The 12,924-nt window shown below is 40.5% G+C and overlaps 1 long non-coding RNA gene across 1 annotated transcript in view; it reads right to left on the bottom strand.

Moving 5' to 3' along the window:
- The window catches only part of LOC110137881 (uncharacterized), a 158,838-nt gene extending 146,186 nt beyond the window's left edge, over positions 1 to 12,652 (bottom strand). The window contains exon 1 of the long non-coding RNA XR_002314061.2: positions 12,505 to 12,652. This is a non-coding gene — a long non-coding RNA (uncharacterized lncRNA). The remainder of the gene's footprint in view (positions 1 to 12,504) is intronic.
- Positions 12,653 to 12,924: the final 272 nt, after the last annotated feature.

Here is a 12,924-nt window from a genome sequence, read left to right on the forward strand (position 1 = left end):
TGTTAAGATATTCAAGTCATTTTTAATTTAAAGCAAATTCAAACAATCTAATGACACCTTAAAAATGATACATCCAGTATACTTTCTCCACAAAAGCTCTATGGATGGTACTGAACATATGACCATTCACATGGTTAATCAGTTAAAACAATTTTCTATAGTCAGAGGTAGTAAAATCAAAACTATGACATTTTTATCCCATAAAGCTATCCCAGATACAATTTCTACCTTTTGACAGACTGTCAAGGAGTTAGCCATTAAAGTAATGTATCTGGCACCACAATATCTGGCTTTTTAAAAATTCTTTTCAATAAAAACGTAACAACATTGCATTTGAGCTTTCAATTGCTTTTCTTTTTGAATGTCTCTGAACAGACACACATTTGAGTCACAGAATGCACTTAAGTTTAATGTTCCCAAAACCACAGACAAAATGTTGTGCTATTTTAAATAAGTATTTTAATAGAAAGCATGGACAACAGTAAGAAACACAGAAAAATCTAGTGACTTACTAATGTATATATAAACTGTCAGCGGTTTTAGGAAAATGTGGAAACAATATACAAAGAGAACCTCTAAATAAAGTCCCAAATGTTCTTGAATCAAATATAATTAGAAGGCACACTTAAAACTGAGAAAACTATTTCTATATGAAAGACCTATGACCAAAGCAATGTTAAAGCCATTCCCAAACAGTAATGAAACAAAAATCTGTGGAGATGAATAATGTAATTGACATTATCAATACTGAACAGAGAGTAGCAGTCTGAAAGTAAAGTCTAAGAAAGATTTCAAAATGATATGCAACAAAAACCCCTGCAATGTTGTAAAGTAATTAGCCTCCAACCAATAAAAATAAATGGAAAAAAAAAAACAAAACAAAATGATATGCAACTAAACAATTATATATATCCACAAGGAATAAATGAGTGCAACAGAAGCTAGTTCTATTTATAATTCATAAAGATATGTTTCAATACATTTTGCCTTCAGTTTCCACAGAATAAAAAATTATATATGTTCTCCTTCGCCCCCAAAGAAAACGATCCCATTCTTTCCACTGGACTTGCAATTCACAATTTTCCGTTCCAACATATCACCTCTCCTACCATATCCAGATCAAGGGTATTGAAAATGTAAACCAGTCCTCTTAGTAACATACATAAGGAGTCTTTCTTTAAAAAAATTAATAAAAAACAAGTAACCTTTTTTCATATTGGGAGCTAAGGCACTGTAAGAAAGGTATTCCAATTGATGGCAGAAAGCCATAACAGGGAAACAAACTGTATATAAGCATCGGTCCACAGCCTTTGTAGCTCTGAAATAACTTATACAAAGAACTCGTATATAAATTTGGCTCACCTCAGCAATGCTTTTTCTTTAAATTACACAGAAATCTGAAATGCATTGGGTGTATGTAAGGGCAAACTGTGGCCCTGAGTAAAAATGTGTATTTAAGAGGGGAAATGTGGAAGTAATTATTACCTTGATGTATTTCCCAGAATGCACAGAATCTATCCAGCATGTCTCGCCTGGGCATTGAGGGTTTTGCAGAACACCCATGACTCTAAAAATCCAGCATTTGGCATCATGCAATCTGGGAGTTAATGATAAACCACTTTGCCCAGGCATTGTTGCCTTGGAGCCGGAACAAGTCAGTCTGCTGAGATGGACTGAAAAAAATATTTCAAATGGATGAGTCACACTATTGCTGGCTTTGACTACCTTGGGTTGGAAATGAACAAATCAGTGTCACAGGCACTTTAGAGAAATAAACAGGAACTTTTGTTTCCTTCCACTTGGAAACCAAATAACAAGACAAAGGAAGGAGTGCTAAGTAACTGCAAAAGAAATCTAGTTGGATTTCGTGATTACTATTGGGTATTTAAATCGTGCTCATGACTAAGCCAACATTCATATTTCCTGCTAACCAGACTTAAAAGGAGACTCCGGTCAGTATTAAGAAGAGCCCATATATCCAAGAGTGGGGCATATGTGTAAGCGGTGGGTTCCAATGGGCTAGCTGCAAGACAGACATATATATATGCTTTACAAAGTAACCCGAAGTAGGGAGAGTGGGAATCCAAGTCAGAGACCTTGAGGAAATGTCCAATGTAAAACGCTGATGCAAATATAGGAAAATCTCCAGTTCAGAGGTGCAGAGACAGAAATACAAAATGGGCTCTGGGAGAAAAGCTATATGGAAGGAGAAAGGTCATAAGCAACATGGAATGTCCCTATGCTTTCAGCACACACCAGTGTGTATTTTGGGTTTATATTACAGGAGTATAAGTGTGTGACCCATGGATACACTGAGCCAACCAAATAGTACAGAATCCAAAGAACTAAAAATTTACATTTGCCTTGGCTTCTGGAACAACAGATAATAACCATGGCCTCTTCACAGCAAGGTTCTAAGATCCATTCTACTATTTCCCATTCCTCTATGATCATGCCTCACAGATTCTCTAAGTGAACTCAAGGGTAATGGATACAAATAAAATCCTGAGCGTAAGTAGTAGACAGATTTGGACTTTCCATTTTATACAGATCCTTGAAAGATTAAATTTACTAGAAGGAAGCAAGGCTTGATTGAGTCGAGAAAAGCGCATATTAATTTTCTGCTGAGAACAAATATAAAGGCCATCTCAGATAAAGGAGAAACAGCATGTGCAAACAAATGACTGTGCCCAAGGAACTGGAGTAATTTATTAGGGATGAACCACAATATTTGTGAGGCTGTGGCAGGAGGCCAGCTTAGAAATGTTCAGGCTTCAGCCAGATTATAAAGGAGCTAGCTAACCAGTGTTAAGGTATTTGAGCTTTACCTTTCAGGCAATGATTAGCAATTGAGAGTGTTGCAGGGTGGGATGGAACACAGGGGTCACATCATTAAAAGTACTTGTCACAAATCTCACTCTGGCAACAAGATCAAATACAGTTTGCAAGTGGGCAAAACGAGGTACAGAAAACCAGTTAGGAAAAGGTTATTCCAACAGATCAGCAAAAATTAAAATAAAATTATGGAATAAACAGCGACAGTAGAAGAGAAGATGGATTCACGAATATTCAGAACAAAGTGTGACAGTACTTATGGAGATGGAACTTCAAGAGGAGTGATATTTTTTTGGTCAGAGGTTTTGGAATACAGTAGGAAAGGCAGATTTGTCAAGGATGGGGGATAAACAGATAGGTTTAGTTTTTTAAATGATGTGGTTGTAGAACATCTGGGCGGATTTGCCTGGGATCAAACGCAATTGTTGCTTTCAGAAATTCTGTTTTTCAGTTGGCTTTGTGTCACAAGTGACACAACTCCAACTCAAACTAGTTAAAAATAAACTGAGTCAAAAAATGTATTGGCTTTTCCAAGGGGCACAACGGGATTCAGGGATCTAAACACCATCCTGAGGACTATCTCTCTCATCTCTCCTTGCTTCTGTTTGGCTTCAATTTCAGAGGCTTTTTCCATGAGGCAGCAAGATGACTACAGACGGCCCTAATCCAACATGCTCTGGATTCCTGAGAAAAAGAACATACTCTTCCCAACATCTGTCAGCACTTCTGGACTCTGATGAGCCCCGTTTGCCACCAGTCATGTTGCCAGGGTAGGAGACACTCAGATTGTCCAATCCTGAATCATGTCCCCAGGACCCAGAAACCAGATCCCGGGTAAGGCCCCTGGAGTGATCATGCGCCAAAAACCACATGGGGTGCAGAAAAGTGTGTCTCTGCTGGAAGAAGGGTCCTCAGTGGCTAGTTTTGGTCCTACTGAAACGCAATCTAACCATAAGAATGTGATGAGATATGAGATACTATACCTTTAAAGATCTGAAAGTCTTACCAAAATACCAAACACTGTTATCATAAGTAACACTGTAACTGTCACGCAATGACTATAAGGCAATTAGTTTTCCTGGTAGATGTGGGTGAATTATGAGACACTGGAGAAAAGCAATGAAGAGGACACTAAAGTGCATGAAGAAAATAAATCTCTTCTGAGCAAGTACTGCTTTCAAAAGCTCCTGGGCTAGGTCTCACGCTACAGGGGAATCAACACATTTCTCAAACACCAAAATACAATTTTTTTTTCTTTCTGACCTTTTAAGGAAGGTTTTCCAAAGTTCAATAACTAATTGGACTGATGAAACTATTTGGGAGGAATGTTTGGGACACCAACCCCCACCCCCCACCTCCCCCTGACACACACAGAGGATGTGTGTTTTGAGAGTGAGTCACGCGAGTGGAGAAAAATCATGGTTTCTTCCCTAGGAGTCAGGGAATGGAGCTGTTTCTATTTAAGCTGGTTGGCTCAAATCACTGCAAGTAGGTGCTGAGTCAGACTGGATGCTCCAAACAACTAAACACCATGCCTCCCTGTCCTGGGGTAACGTAGCTTTGGGAAGTGCTTAGAACTGCCAGGAAATGCTGAGCTAGAACAGTAAGACTGGGAGGAGATCTTGCCATCCTGGCACTGGGGGAACTTTACCAGCTCAGACCTGCTCTAGGCTGGGTAATTTCAGTGACTGCCCTGGCATCCTGGGTGCTGGACCAGCCCCTGCCGTGGCCTGTGTCAACAGATCCAGGTGGTTACTGGGGTGTGCAGGGCTGGATGCAGCCTGGGAGATCAACACACCTCTTGCACCTCAACTGCAGGGCAAGTGCAAAAGCAGGTTCCGAGGGCCTTAGTGGGAACCTGGCAGGATCATGACTATAGCCTGATGTGTGTGTATGTGTGCACTCACTCAGTCAATCTGGATCTTAGTGACGCCAGGCTTCTCTGTAGCCCGCCAGGCTTCTCTGTCCATGGGATTTCCCAGGTAAGAATACTGGAGTGGGTTGCCACTTCCTTCTCCAGGGGATCTTCCCCACCCAGGGATCGAACCCAGGTCTCCTGTGTCTCCTACACTGGCAGGTGGATTCTTTACCACTGAGCCCCCAGGGAAGCCCCACAGTCTGATATATAACTTAAAAATTCTCAGACATGCCTAGTGCAAGCCTCAGGCCCTGCAAATATTAGGGGCAATCCTGCCTTTAGCTTTACTAATTCAAAGGCTTTCATAGTTTAATAAATAATAAATTTAAGGTGAATCTAATTTTGATCCTGGTGCAAAGAGAAATGGTGGCCCAAAGAAGGTTTATTGATTCTAAAAGAATAAAACATTTCCAACTTACTGGATTTGCCTTGTAATATGGTTTGCTCATATGGGGTGATTTGTACTCATATAGGGTGATTCACCACAGGGGACATTAACAAAGTGGTTTTTAATATTCTATTTGGTTTTACTTACTTAATGAGTATTTCAAAAGTTTGTGTTTGTGCTGTTATTTTTTAATATTTATTTTGGTACTTTTATGGTATGAAATGGAGAAGGAAATGGTAACCCACTCCAGTATTCTTGCCTAGAGAATCCCATGGACAGAGGAGCCTGGTAGGCTGCTGTCCATAGGGTCGCACAGAGTCGGACATGACTGAAGCAACTTAGCATGCATGCACGTATTGGAGAAGGAAATGGCAACCCACTTCCCTATTCTTGCCTGGAGAACCCCAGGAAGAGAGGAGCCTGGTGGGCTGCCGTCTATGGGGTCACACAGAGTCGGACACGACTGAAGCCACCCAGCAGCAGCAGCATGGTATGAAATGGGTTTAAGGATTTAGGTGAAATCTCTATCATTTCACCTGTAAGAAAAAACTGGATAGACCTGAGTGCTCATGGAGTAAGAACAAAGTAGGTTCTAGTTTCAGTCACCTTTGTAGTCACCTGTTACAGTACTTTTTCTCAGTGGTCACTTGCCTGCTGCCCATTAGCCAGTCTGTGGCCTAGCTACAGAGCAGCTAGCAGCTTCGCCTCCTCAGGAAGCCCATTTCCTGACATGTTCCCTTTGGTTGTAGGATTCTAGACCATCTTCAAAGGCCTTGGCCCTGGGCTTTGTCAGAGCTTGAAAATGGGAAGGAGCAATAAATACACAGTATACATCAATTTACAATGTTACTGTGACTCTAAAGTATACCCAGATACAGTAAATAGACTTGGTGCTAGGCTAATGGATGACAGAATAATTTTACAAATAAAATATGAAAGAGGAATAGGTTGCTTTAAGAGAATGTATTTTGACTGGTAGTTTCCAACATGGCAGAGTGTGTTAAAGATTTTAAAGCTATTCGAGTCCTGTCGATGTTTTCGGGTTTTGTTAACCTCAAAAACAGATGTCTGAAAAGTCTTATTGTGCTTTTCTACAAATGTATAGAGGAAGAGGGTCTGCACAGCAGAGATTACCTCAGCCCTATCCTGTGAGTCTGTCTTCAGTTGTGTTCTTTATAGTCTGTGTGGTACATAAACTTTTTATAGATGGTGGGAGGAGACAGTAGCTGAAGTGAAATAAGTGTCTTACCATGAGAACTTTTATTACAACTTCCTCTGTGATTGAGCAGAATCCAAAAGGGCTAGAAAACCTTTTGCCACAGAAAGCTTTTGAAACTTTTCTGACCAGTAAAAAGGTTTAATTTTGATAACCACTGGGTTAAAAAAACAAAGATGCTTTCTGGTAACCAGTCCACACATCTAAGTGCTGTAAAATCACACAAATTTGGGTTCAGATCAAACTGTATTCTTATTAGCTTTGTGTCCTCAAAGGAAAAAGAGCATCATCCATAGATTAGAGAATATATTTCAAACCAATAGGGATATTCTGAGGAAGAAGTAACTACAGCATAGAACCTGCATGTAATAGGTGATCAATACTAGTCATATGTATGTACATCTGACCATGATTTCTCATTTTCAAATATCAATGCTAATAAAATCATAGTACCTGGCATCTGACACATATACCCACTTTTAAAAAGCAGAGGTTCGTCTGTAAGATTACTAGAATGCCAACAAAATTAATGAATTATAGTGTTATACCATGGAAATGACTATATTTTAATTAATATGTATATTAAAATAAATGACTATAGCATTTTCCCATTTCATTAAAACTTTCTTAGTATTATCTTAATAGAAATATACATAGTCAATAAATTAAAATCTTCAGTTTCATTCCCGTTATTTTGGAATTAAGATATTGCTTTTCTCCAACTGCTTTATTATATATTCTTAAACTTTCACTTTTAATCACCTAGATTTTCCTCAGTTCTCATTTAGTAAATGAATTCTAACATGTTCCAAAATAAACAAGTTTATTATCCTTCCTTGTCTCTTACCTCAAAAGAGCTAAGGCTTTGGATTTTGCTACTCCTGTCAACAGTACCATTTTTTTCATGTCACAAAAGCTTGAATTCCCCCTCCTCCCTTTAACTTCTTATCTGAACTGCTGCTTTTGTGCCATGAACTTTGTACACATTTTATATATATATGCACACACATGTATATATGTATGATAGCTAGCATATATATGCAGAGCCAGCATATGTGTGTATGCACATAAATATGCTAGCTCTCATGTAGCTAACCCTCCATGTATGTGCTAGCTATCCTGTGTATGTGGGAGATGGGTATAAGAAACTAGTATTCATTCGGTGGTTACTATACAAGATACACAGAAACTGTTCACATTTCAGGAGTAATTATGCCTTTATTTGAAACTTCCAATGACTACAGCAAATAGATACAATTACTTCTATTTTACTGATAAATAAGTTCCAGAAAAGCTTTCCTTAAGTTCAAACAAATAGGAAAGGAAAAAACTGGGGTTTCAACTGATCAGTCTGCTTCCAGAACTTGAAGCATCACAACCTATGTTTTCTCATTATCTATCCCATCTCTTTATCACAGTGCCCCTCATGTTCTCAAATACTTATTAACCTCTATTACATTCCCCCTCCATGTGTTTCTCTACTGTGCTTTATCCCTCCATGCAATTTACATCTCACTACGATTCATTTTCCTGAAACATGACTCCAATCTTATCATCCTTCTACTTAAAAATTGCTAATAGTCTCTTTTTGCTAATTTCCTCTGTTACCTTTCTTTCATTACTGTGTTAATCAGGGCTGTCCAGAGAAACTGATCTTACAGGCTGTGTATATATAGAAAGACATTTATTTTAAGGAAATAGCTTATACAATTGTGAAGTCCAGCAAGTCCAACTATCTGCACAGTAGAAAGGCTGAACATGAAGCAATGAGATGATTGTACCGTTAAGTCTGAAAGGCTATCAGGCTGCAGATTCAGGACAGGGTGGAAGCTGCAGATGAAGTTCAAAGGCTGTTTGCTGCAGAATCCCCCCTTGCCACACATCATTCAGCAAAATTGGGTATTTGAGGGTCCCCAAAACCAACCCAGATAATCACGATGGTGTGATCAATCATGTAGAGCCAGACATCCTGGAATGTGAAGTCAAGTGGGTCTCAGGAAGCATCACTACGAACAAAGCTAGTGGAGGCGATGGAATTCCAGTTGAGCTATTTCAAATCCTAAAAGATGATGCTGTGAAAGTGCTGCTCTCAATATGCCAGCAAATTTGGAAAACTCAGCAGTGGCCACAGGACTGGAAAAGGTCAGTTTTCACTCCAGTCCCAAAGAAAGGCTCAAACTACTGCACAATTGCACTCATCTCACATGCTAGTAAAGTAATGCTCAAAATTCTCCAAACCAGGCTTCAGCAATACATGAACCATGAAATTCCAGATGCTCAAGCTGATTTTAGAAAAGGTAGAGGAACCAGAGACCAAATTGCCAACATCTGCTGGATCACAGAAAAAGCAAGAGTTCCAGGAAAACATCTATTTCTGCTTTACTGACTATGCCAAAGCCTTTGACTGTGTGGATCACAATAAACTATAGAAAATTCTGAAAGAGATGGAAATACCAGACCACCTGATCTGCCTCTTGAGAAACCTATATGCAGGTCAGGAAGCAACAGTTAGAACTGGACATGGAACAACAGACTGGTTCCAAATAGGAAAAGGAGTATGTCAAGGCTGTATATTGTCACCCTGCTTATTTAACTTATATGCAGAGTACATCATGAGAAACGCTGGGCTGGAGGAAGCACAAGCTGGAATCAAGATTGCTGGGAGAAATATCAATAACCTCAGATATGCAGATGACACCAGCCTTATGGCAGAAAGTGAAGAAGAACTAAAGGGCCTCTTGATGAAAGTGAAAGAGGAGAGTGAAAAAGTTGGCTTAAAGCTCAATTCAGAAAACTAAGATCATAGCATCCAGTCCCATTACTTCATGGCAAATAGAGATGGGGAAACAGTGGCTGACTTTATTTTTGGGGGGTCCAAAATCACCCCAGATGGTGACTGCCAACATGAAATTAAAAGACGCTTACTCCTTGGAAGGAAAGTTATGACCAACCTAGACAGCATATTAAAAAGCAGAGACATTACTTTGTCAACAAAGTTCTGTCTAGTCAAGGCTATGGTTTTTTCAGTAGTCATGTATGGATATGAGAGTTGGACTATAAAGAAAGCTGAGCACTGAAGAATTGATGCTTTTGAACTGTGGTATTGGAGAAGACTCTTGAGAGTCCCTTGGATGGCAGGGAGATCCAACCAGTCCATCCTAAAGGAAATCAGTCCTGGGTGTTCATTGGAAGGACTGATGCTGAAGCTGAAACTCCAATACTTTGGCCACCTGATGCAAAGAACTCATTCATTTGAAAAGACCCTGATGCTGGGAAAGATTGAGGGCAGGAGGAGAAGGGGACAACAGAGGATGAGATGGTTGGATGGCATTACCGACTCAATGGACATGGGTTTGGGTGGGCTCCGGGAGTTGGTGATGGACAAGGAGGCCTGGCGTGCTGCAGTTCATGGGGTCGCAAAGAGTTGAACACGACTGAGCAACTGAACTGAACTGAAAACCAACTCCTCCTTCTCCATCTTGTTCCTTTCATGGTGCTATTCCAATTTCTTCAATAGTTCATTCCTGCCTTTTGCCTCAATATTTAGTAAAAGACATGAATGAGTGAATGAGTAAGAAAGAAATGAAAAACACCCCTCCAAATATCAAAGTGAGTACTGTCTGAAGTCAGAAGGCTTCAACAAGTGTTAACCCACAAGAGGGAGGGAATATATGTATACTTATAGCTGATTCACGTTATTGTACAGCAGAAACTTAAATACAACATTGTAAAGTAATTATACTCCAATTTAAAAATGTTAACCCAGTTAGTTATTAATACCATTAATAACTGTCAATGGTATTAAAAGTTCTTTGGCCCCTAGTGACTAACTTAAAGTCACTTGCTACTTGTATGCCTAATGATCTTGGCCATGCCACTTGGAGGCAGAGAAACATTATATTTATAAGGTATGTTGTAAGGTACACATAGACATACATATATTTAAGTCAACACACATCTCCCAGTTTTCCTGCTAGTGTTTACCAAATCCTCTTTTATGGCCATCATTAAAAAAATCTACAAATAATTAATGCTAGAGAAGGTGTGAAGAAAAGCAAACCCTCCTACCAGGTTGGTGGGAATGTAAATTGATGCAGTTACCATGGAAAACAGTATGGAAGTTATTTAAAAACTGAAAGTACAGTTGTCATATGATTCAACAATATCACTCCCAGGCACATATGCAGAGAAAACTCTAATTTGAAAAGATACATGCACCTCAATATTCATAGGAGTACTACTGACAGTAGCCAAGACCCAGAAGCAATCTAAATATCCACTGACAAATAAATGGATAAAGAAGATGTGGGACATATATACAATGAAATATTAATCATAAAAATAGAATGAAATTATACCATTTGCTGCAACATAGATGGAACTAGAGATTATCATACTAAGAAAGCCAGAGAAAGACAAATAGCATATGATACTGCTTATATGCAGAAATTTTTAAAAATGACAAAAATATACCTAATTTGTAAAACAAATACTCACAGACTTTGAAAACAAATTTATGGCTATCAAAGGGGAAAGTTTAGGAGAGGAATAAATTAAGATCTTGAAATTCACATATACATACTATTATACGGAACATGGATAAATAGCAAGATTCTGGCTTAAAGCTCAACATTCAGAAAATTAAGATCATGGCATCTGGTCCCATCAGTTCATGGCAAATTGGGGGAACAGTGGCTGACTTTATTTTTTTGGGCTCCAAAAATCATTGCAGATGGTGATTGCAGCCATGAAATTAAAAGACGTTTACCTTGGAAGGGAAGTTATGACTAACCTAGACAGCATATTAAAAAGCAGAGACATTATTTTTCCAACAAAGGTCCATCTAGTCAAGGCTATGGTTTTTCCAGTAGTCATGGATGGGTGTGAGAGTTGGACTATAAAGAAAGGTGAGCACAGAAGAATTGATGCTTTTGAACTGTGGTGTTGGAGAAGACTCTTGAGAGTCCCTTGGACTGCAAGGAGACTCACCCAGTCCATCCTAAAGGAGATCAGTCCTGGATGTTCATTGGAAGGACTGATGTTGAAGCTGAAACTCCAATATTTTGGCCACATGATGCAAAGAACTGACTCATTTGAAAAGACCCTGAGGCTGGGAAAGATTGAGGGCAGGAGGAGAAGGGCGATGGAGGATGAGATGGTTGGATGGCATCACCGACTCAATAGACATGGGTTTGGGTAAACTCCGGAAGCTGGTGATGCACGGGGAGGCCTGGCGTGCTGCAGTTCATGAGGTCACAACGAGTCGGACACGACTGAGTGACTGGACTGAACTGAACTGATGGTATACAACAGAAAATTATATTCAATAACTTATAGAAAATTATAAAATAAAATTAAAAATAATATATAATACACATATACTATATACCAGAAACTAATACAACACTGTAAAACTGTAATCCATAAATAAATATGGATTTTTCCTTTCTCTGATAAAGTCCCTGAGATCCAAAGCAGATGATTTACAAGCAGATGATTTCTCAAAAACCCAAGAAGAGAAATACCAATTCCTTTCAGAAAGCTCATTTCCTCTCATGGCATATACAGAAACCAGTTTTAGAATGTCAAGATTCCCATCTTGGTCATTTTTCCGGGATTTTCTTTCTTCCATTTCTAAATCACCAATTCAGTTTAACAAATAACAGTAGTAGACAATAATGCGTATCATTCCCTCCCATTCCCACACCTTACTTTCTGAGGAACACGATCAGCATTCACGCTTCCCCTGGGCTGTGAGCTCAGCAGCAGCCAGACCACACGCGTGGCCACTTTTCCCCACTGTAATGGCGGCCACATCTCTGCAACAGCCTGAGGGTGTCCGAGTCCTCTGCGCTCTCTGGGCGGCCCCCTTTCCTCAAGCACAGCTATCACAGGGCCCACATCAGTGGGAAGGCGCCCTCAGGCCCCCTGCCCCCGCCGCCCAGGACCTTCAGGCCCCAGGTGTTACTGCAGGGCCCCCACAACTTCCCGTTCCTGACCGTCTCCAGCGCTCACAGGAGTTTCCTTGGTCTCCCAGCCGTGCGCTCAATAGCTGGGCTGCGTCCCACAGGCCTGCGAGCCCTGGCCCTGCCCAGCTTTGAGACCAAAGAAAGAGCCTGGAGTCGGCGACAGAGAGGTCAAACTTACGCGTCTGAAGCAAGGTCCTGGAGGGACACCTCAGTGTGCGGCAGAAGCTTGTGGGCAGCACCCAGCAGCAGGCTCCAGTCCCACCGGGAGGGGGAGGGGACCGGTTGTAGGGGAATTGACATCTGGTTGGCGCCTTGGTTACCAGGGAAACTAGCGGAGGCCCGCCGCCCCTCACGGCCCCTTTAAATAGGGAGCAGGTGGAGATGTTCTGAGCTAAAGGTCAGAACAGTCATTGGCTAGGGCTGAGCCAAGTATGTAGGAAGGTCAGTCAGGTGAGTAGGGTGTAGGCTAAGTGGGTACTGGTAGAAGAAGGGGCTGGCAGAGAGCAAAACAATAGCCATCTTGGGTGGCCCGCTCATACCTACCAATGTACCCGCTCTGCCTTCTTGATCCATTTTTCATGGTACGCCTCAAACATAA

Source organism: Odocoileus virginianus, chromosome 1 (assembly GCF_023699985.2).
Source record: "Odocoileus virginianus isolate 20LAN1187 ecotype Illinois chromosome 1, Ovbor_1.2, whole genome shotgun sequence".
NCBI lineage: Eukaryota > Metazoa > Chordata > Mammalia > Artiodactyla > Cervidae > Odocoileus > Odocoileus virginianus.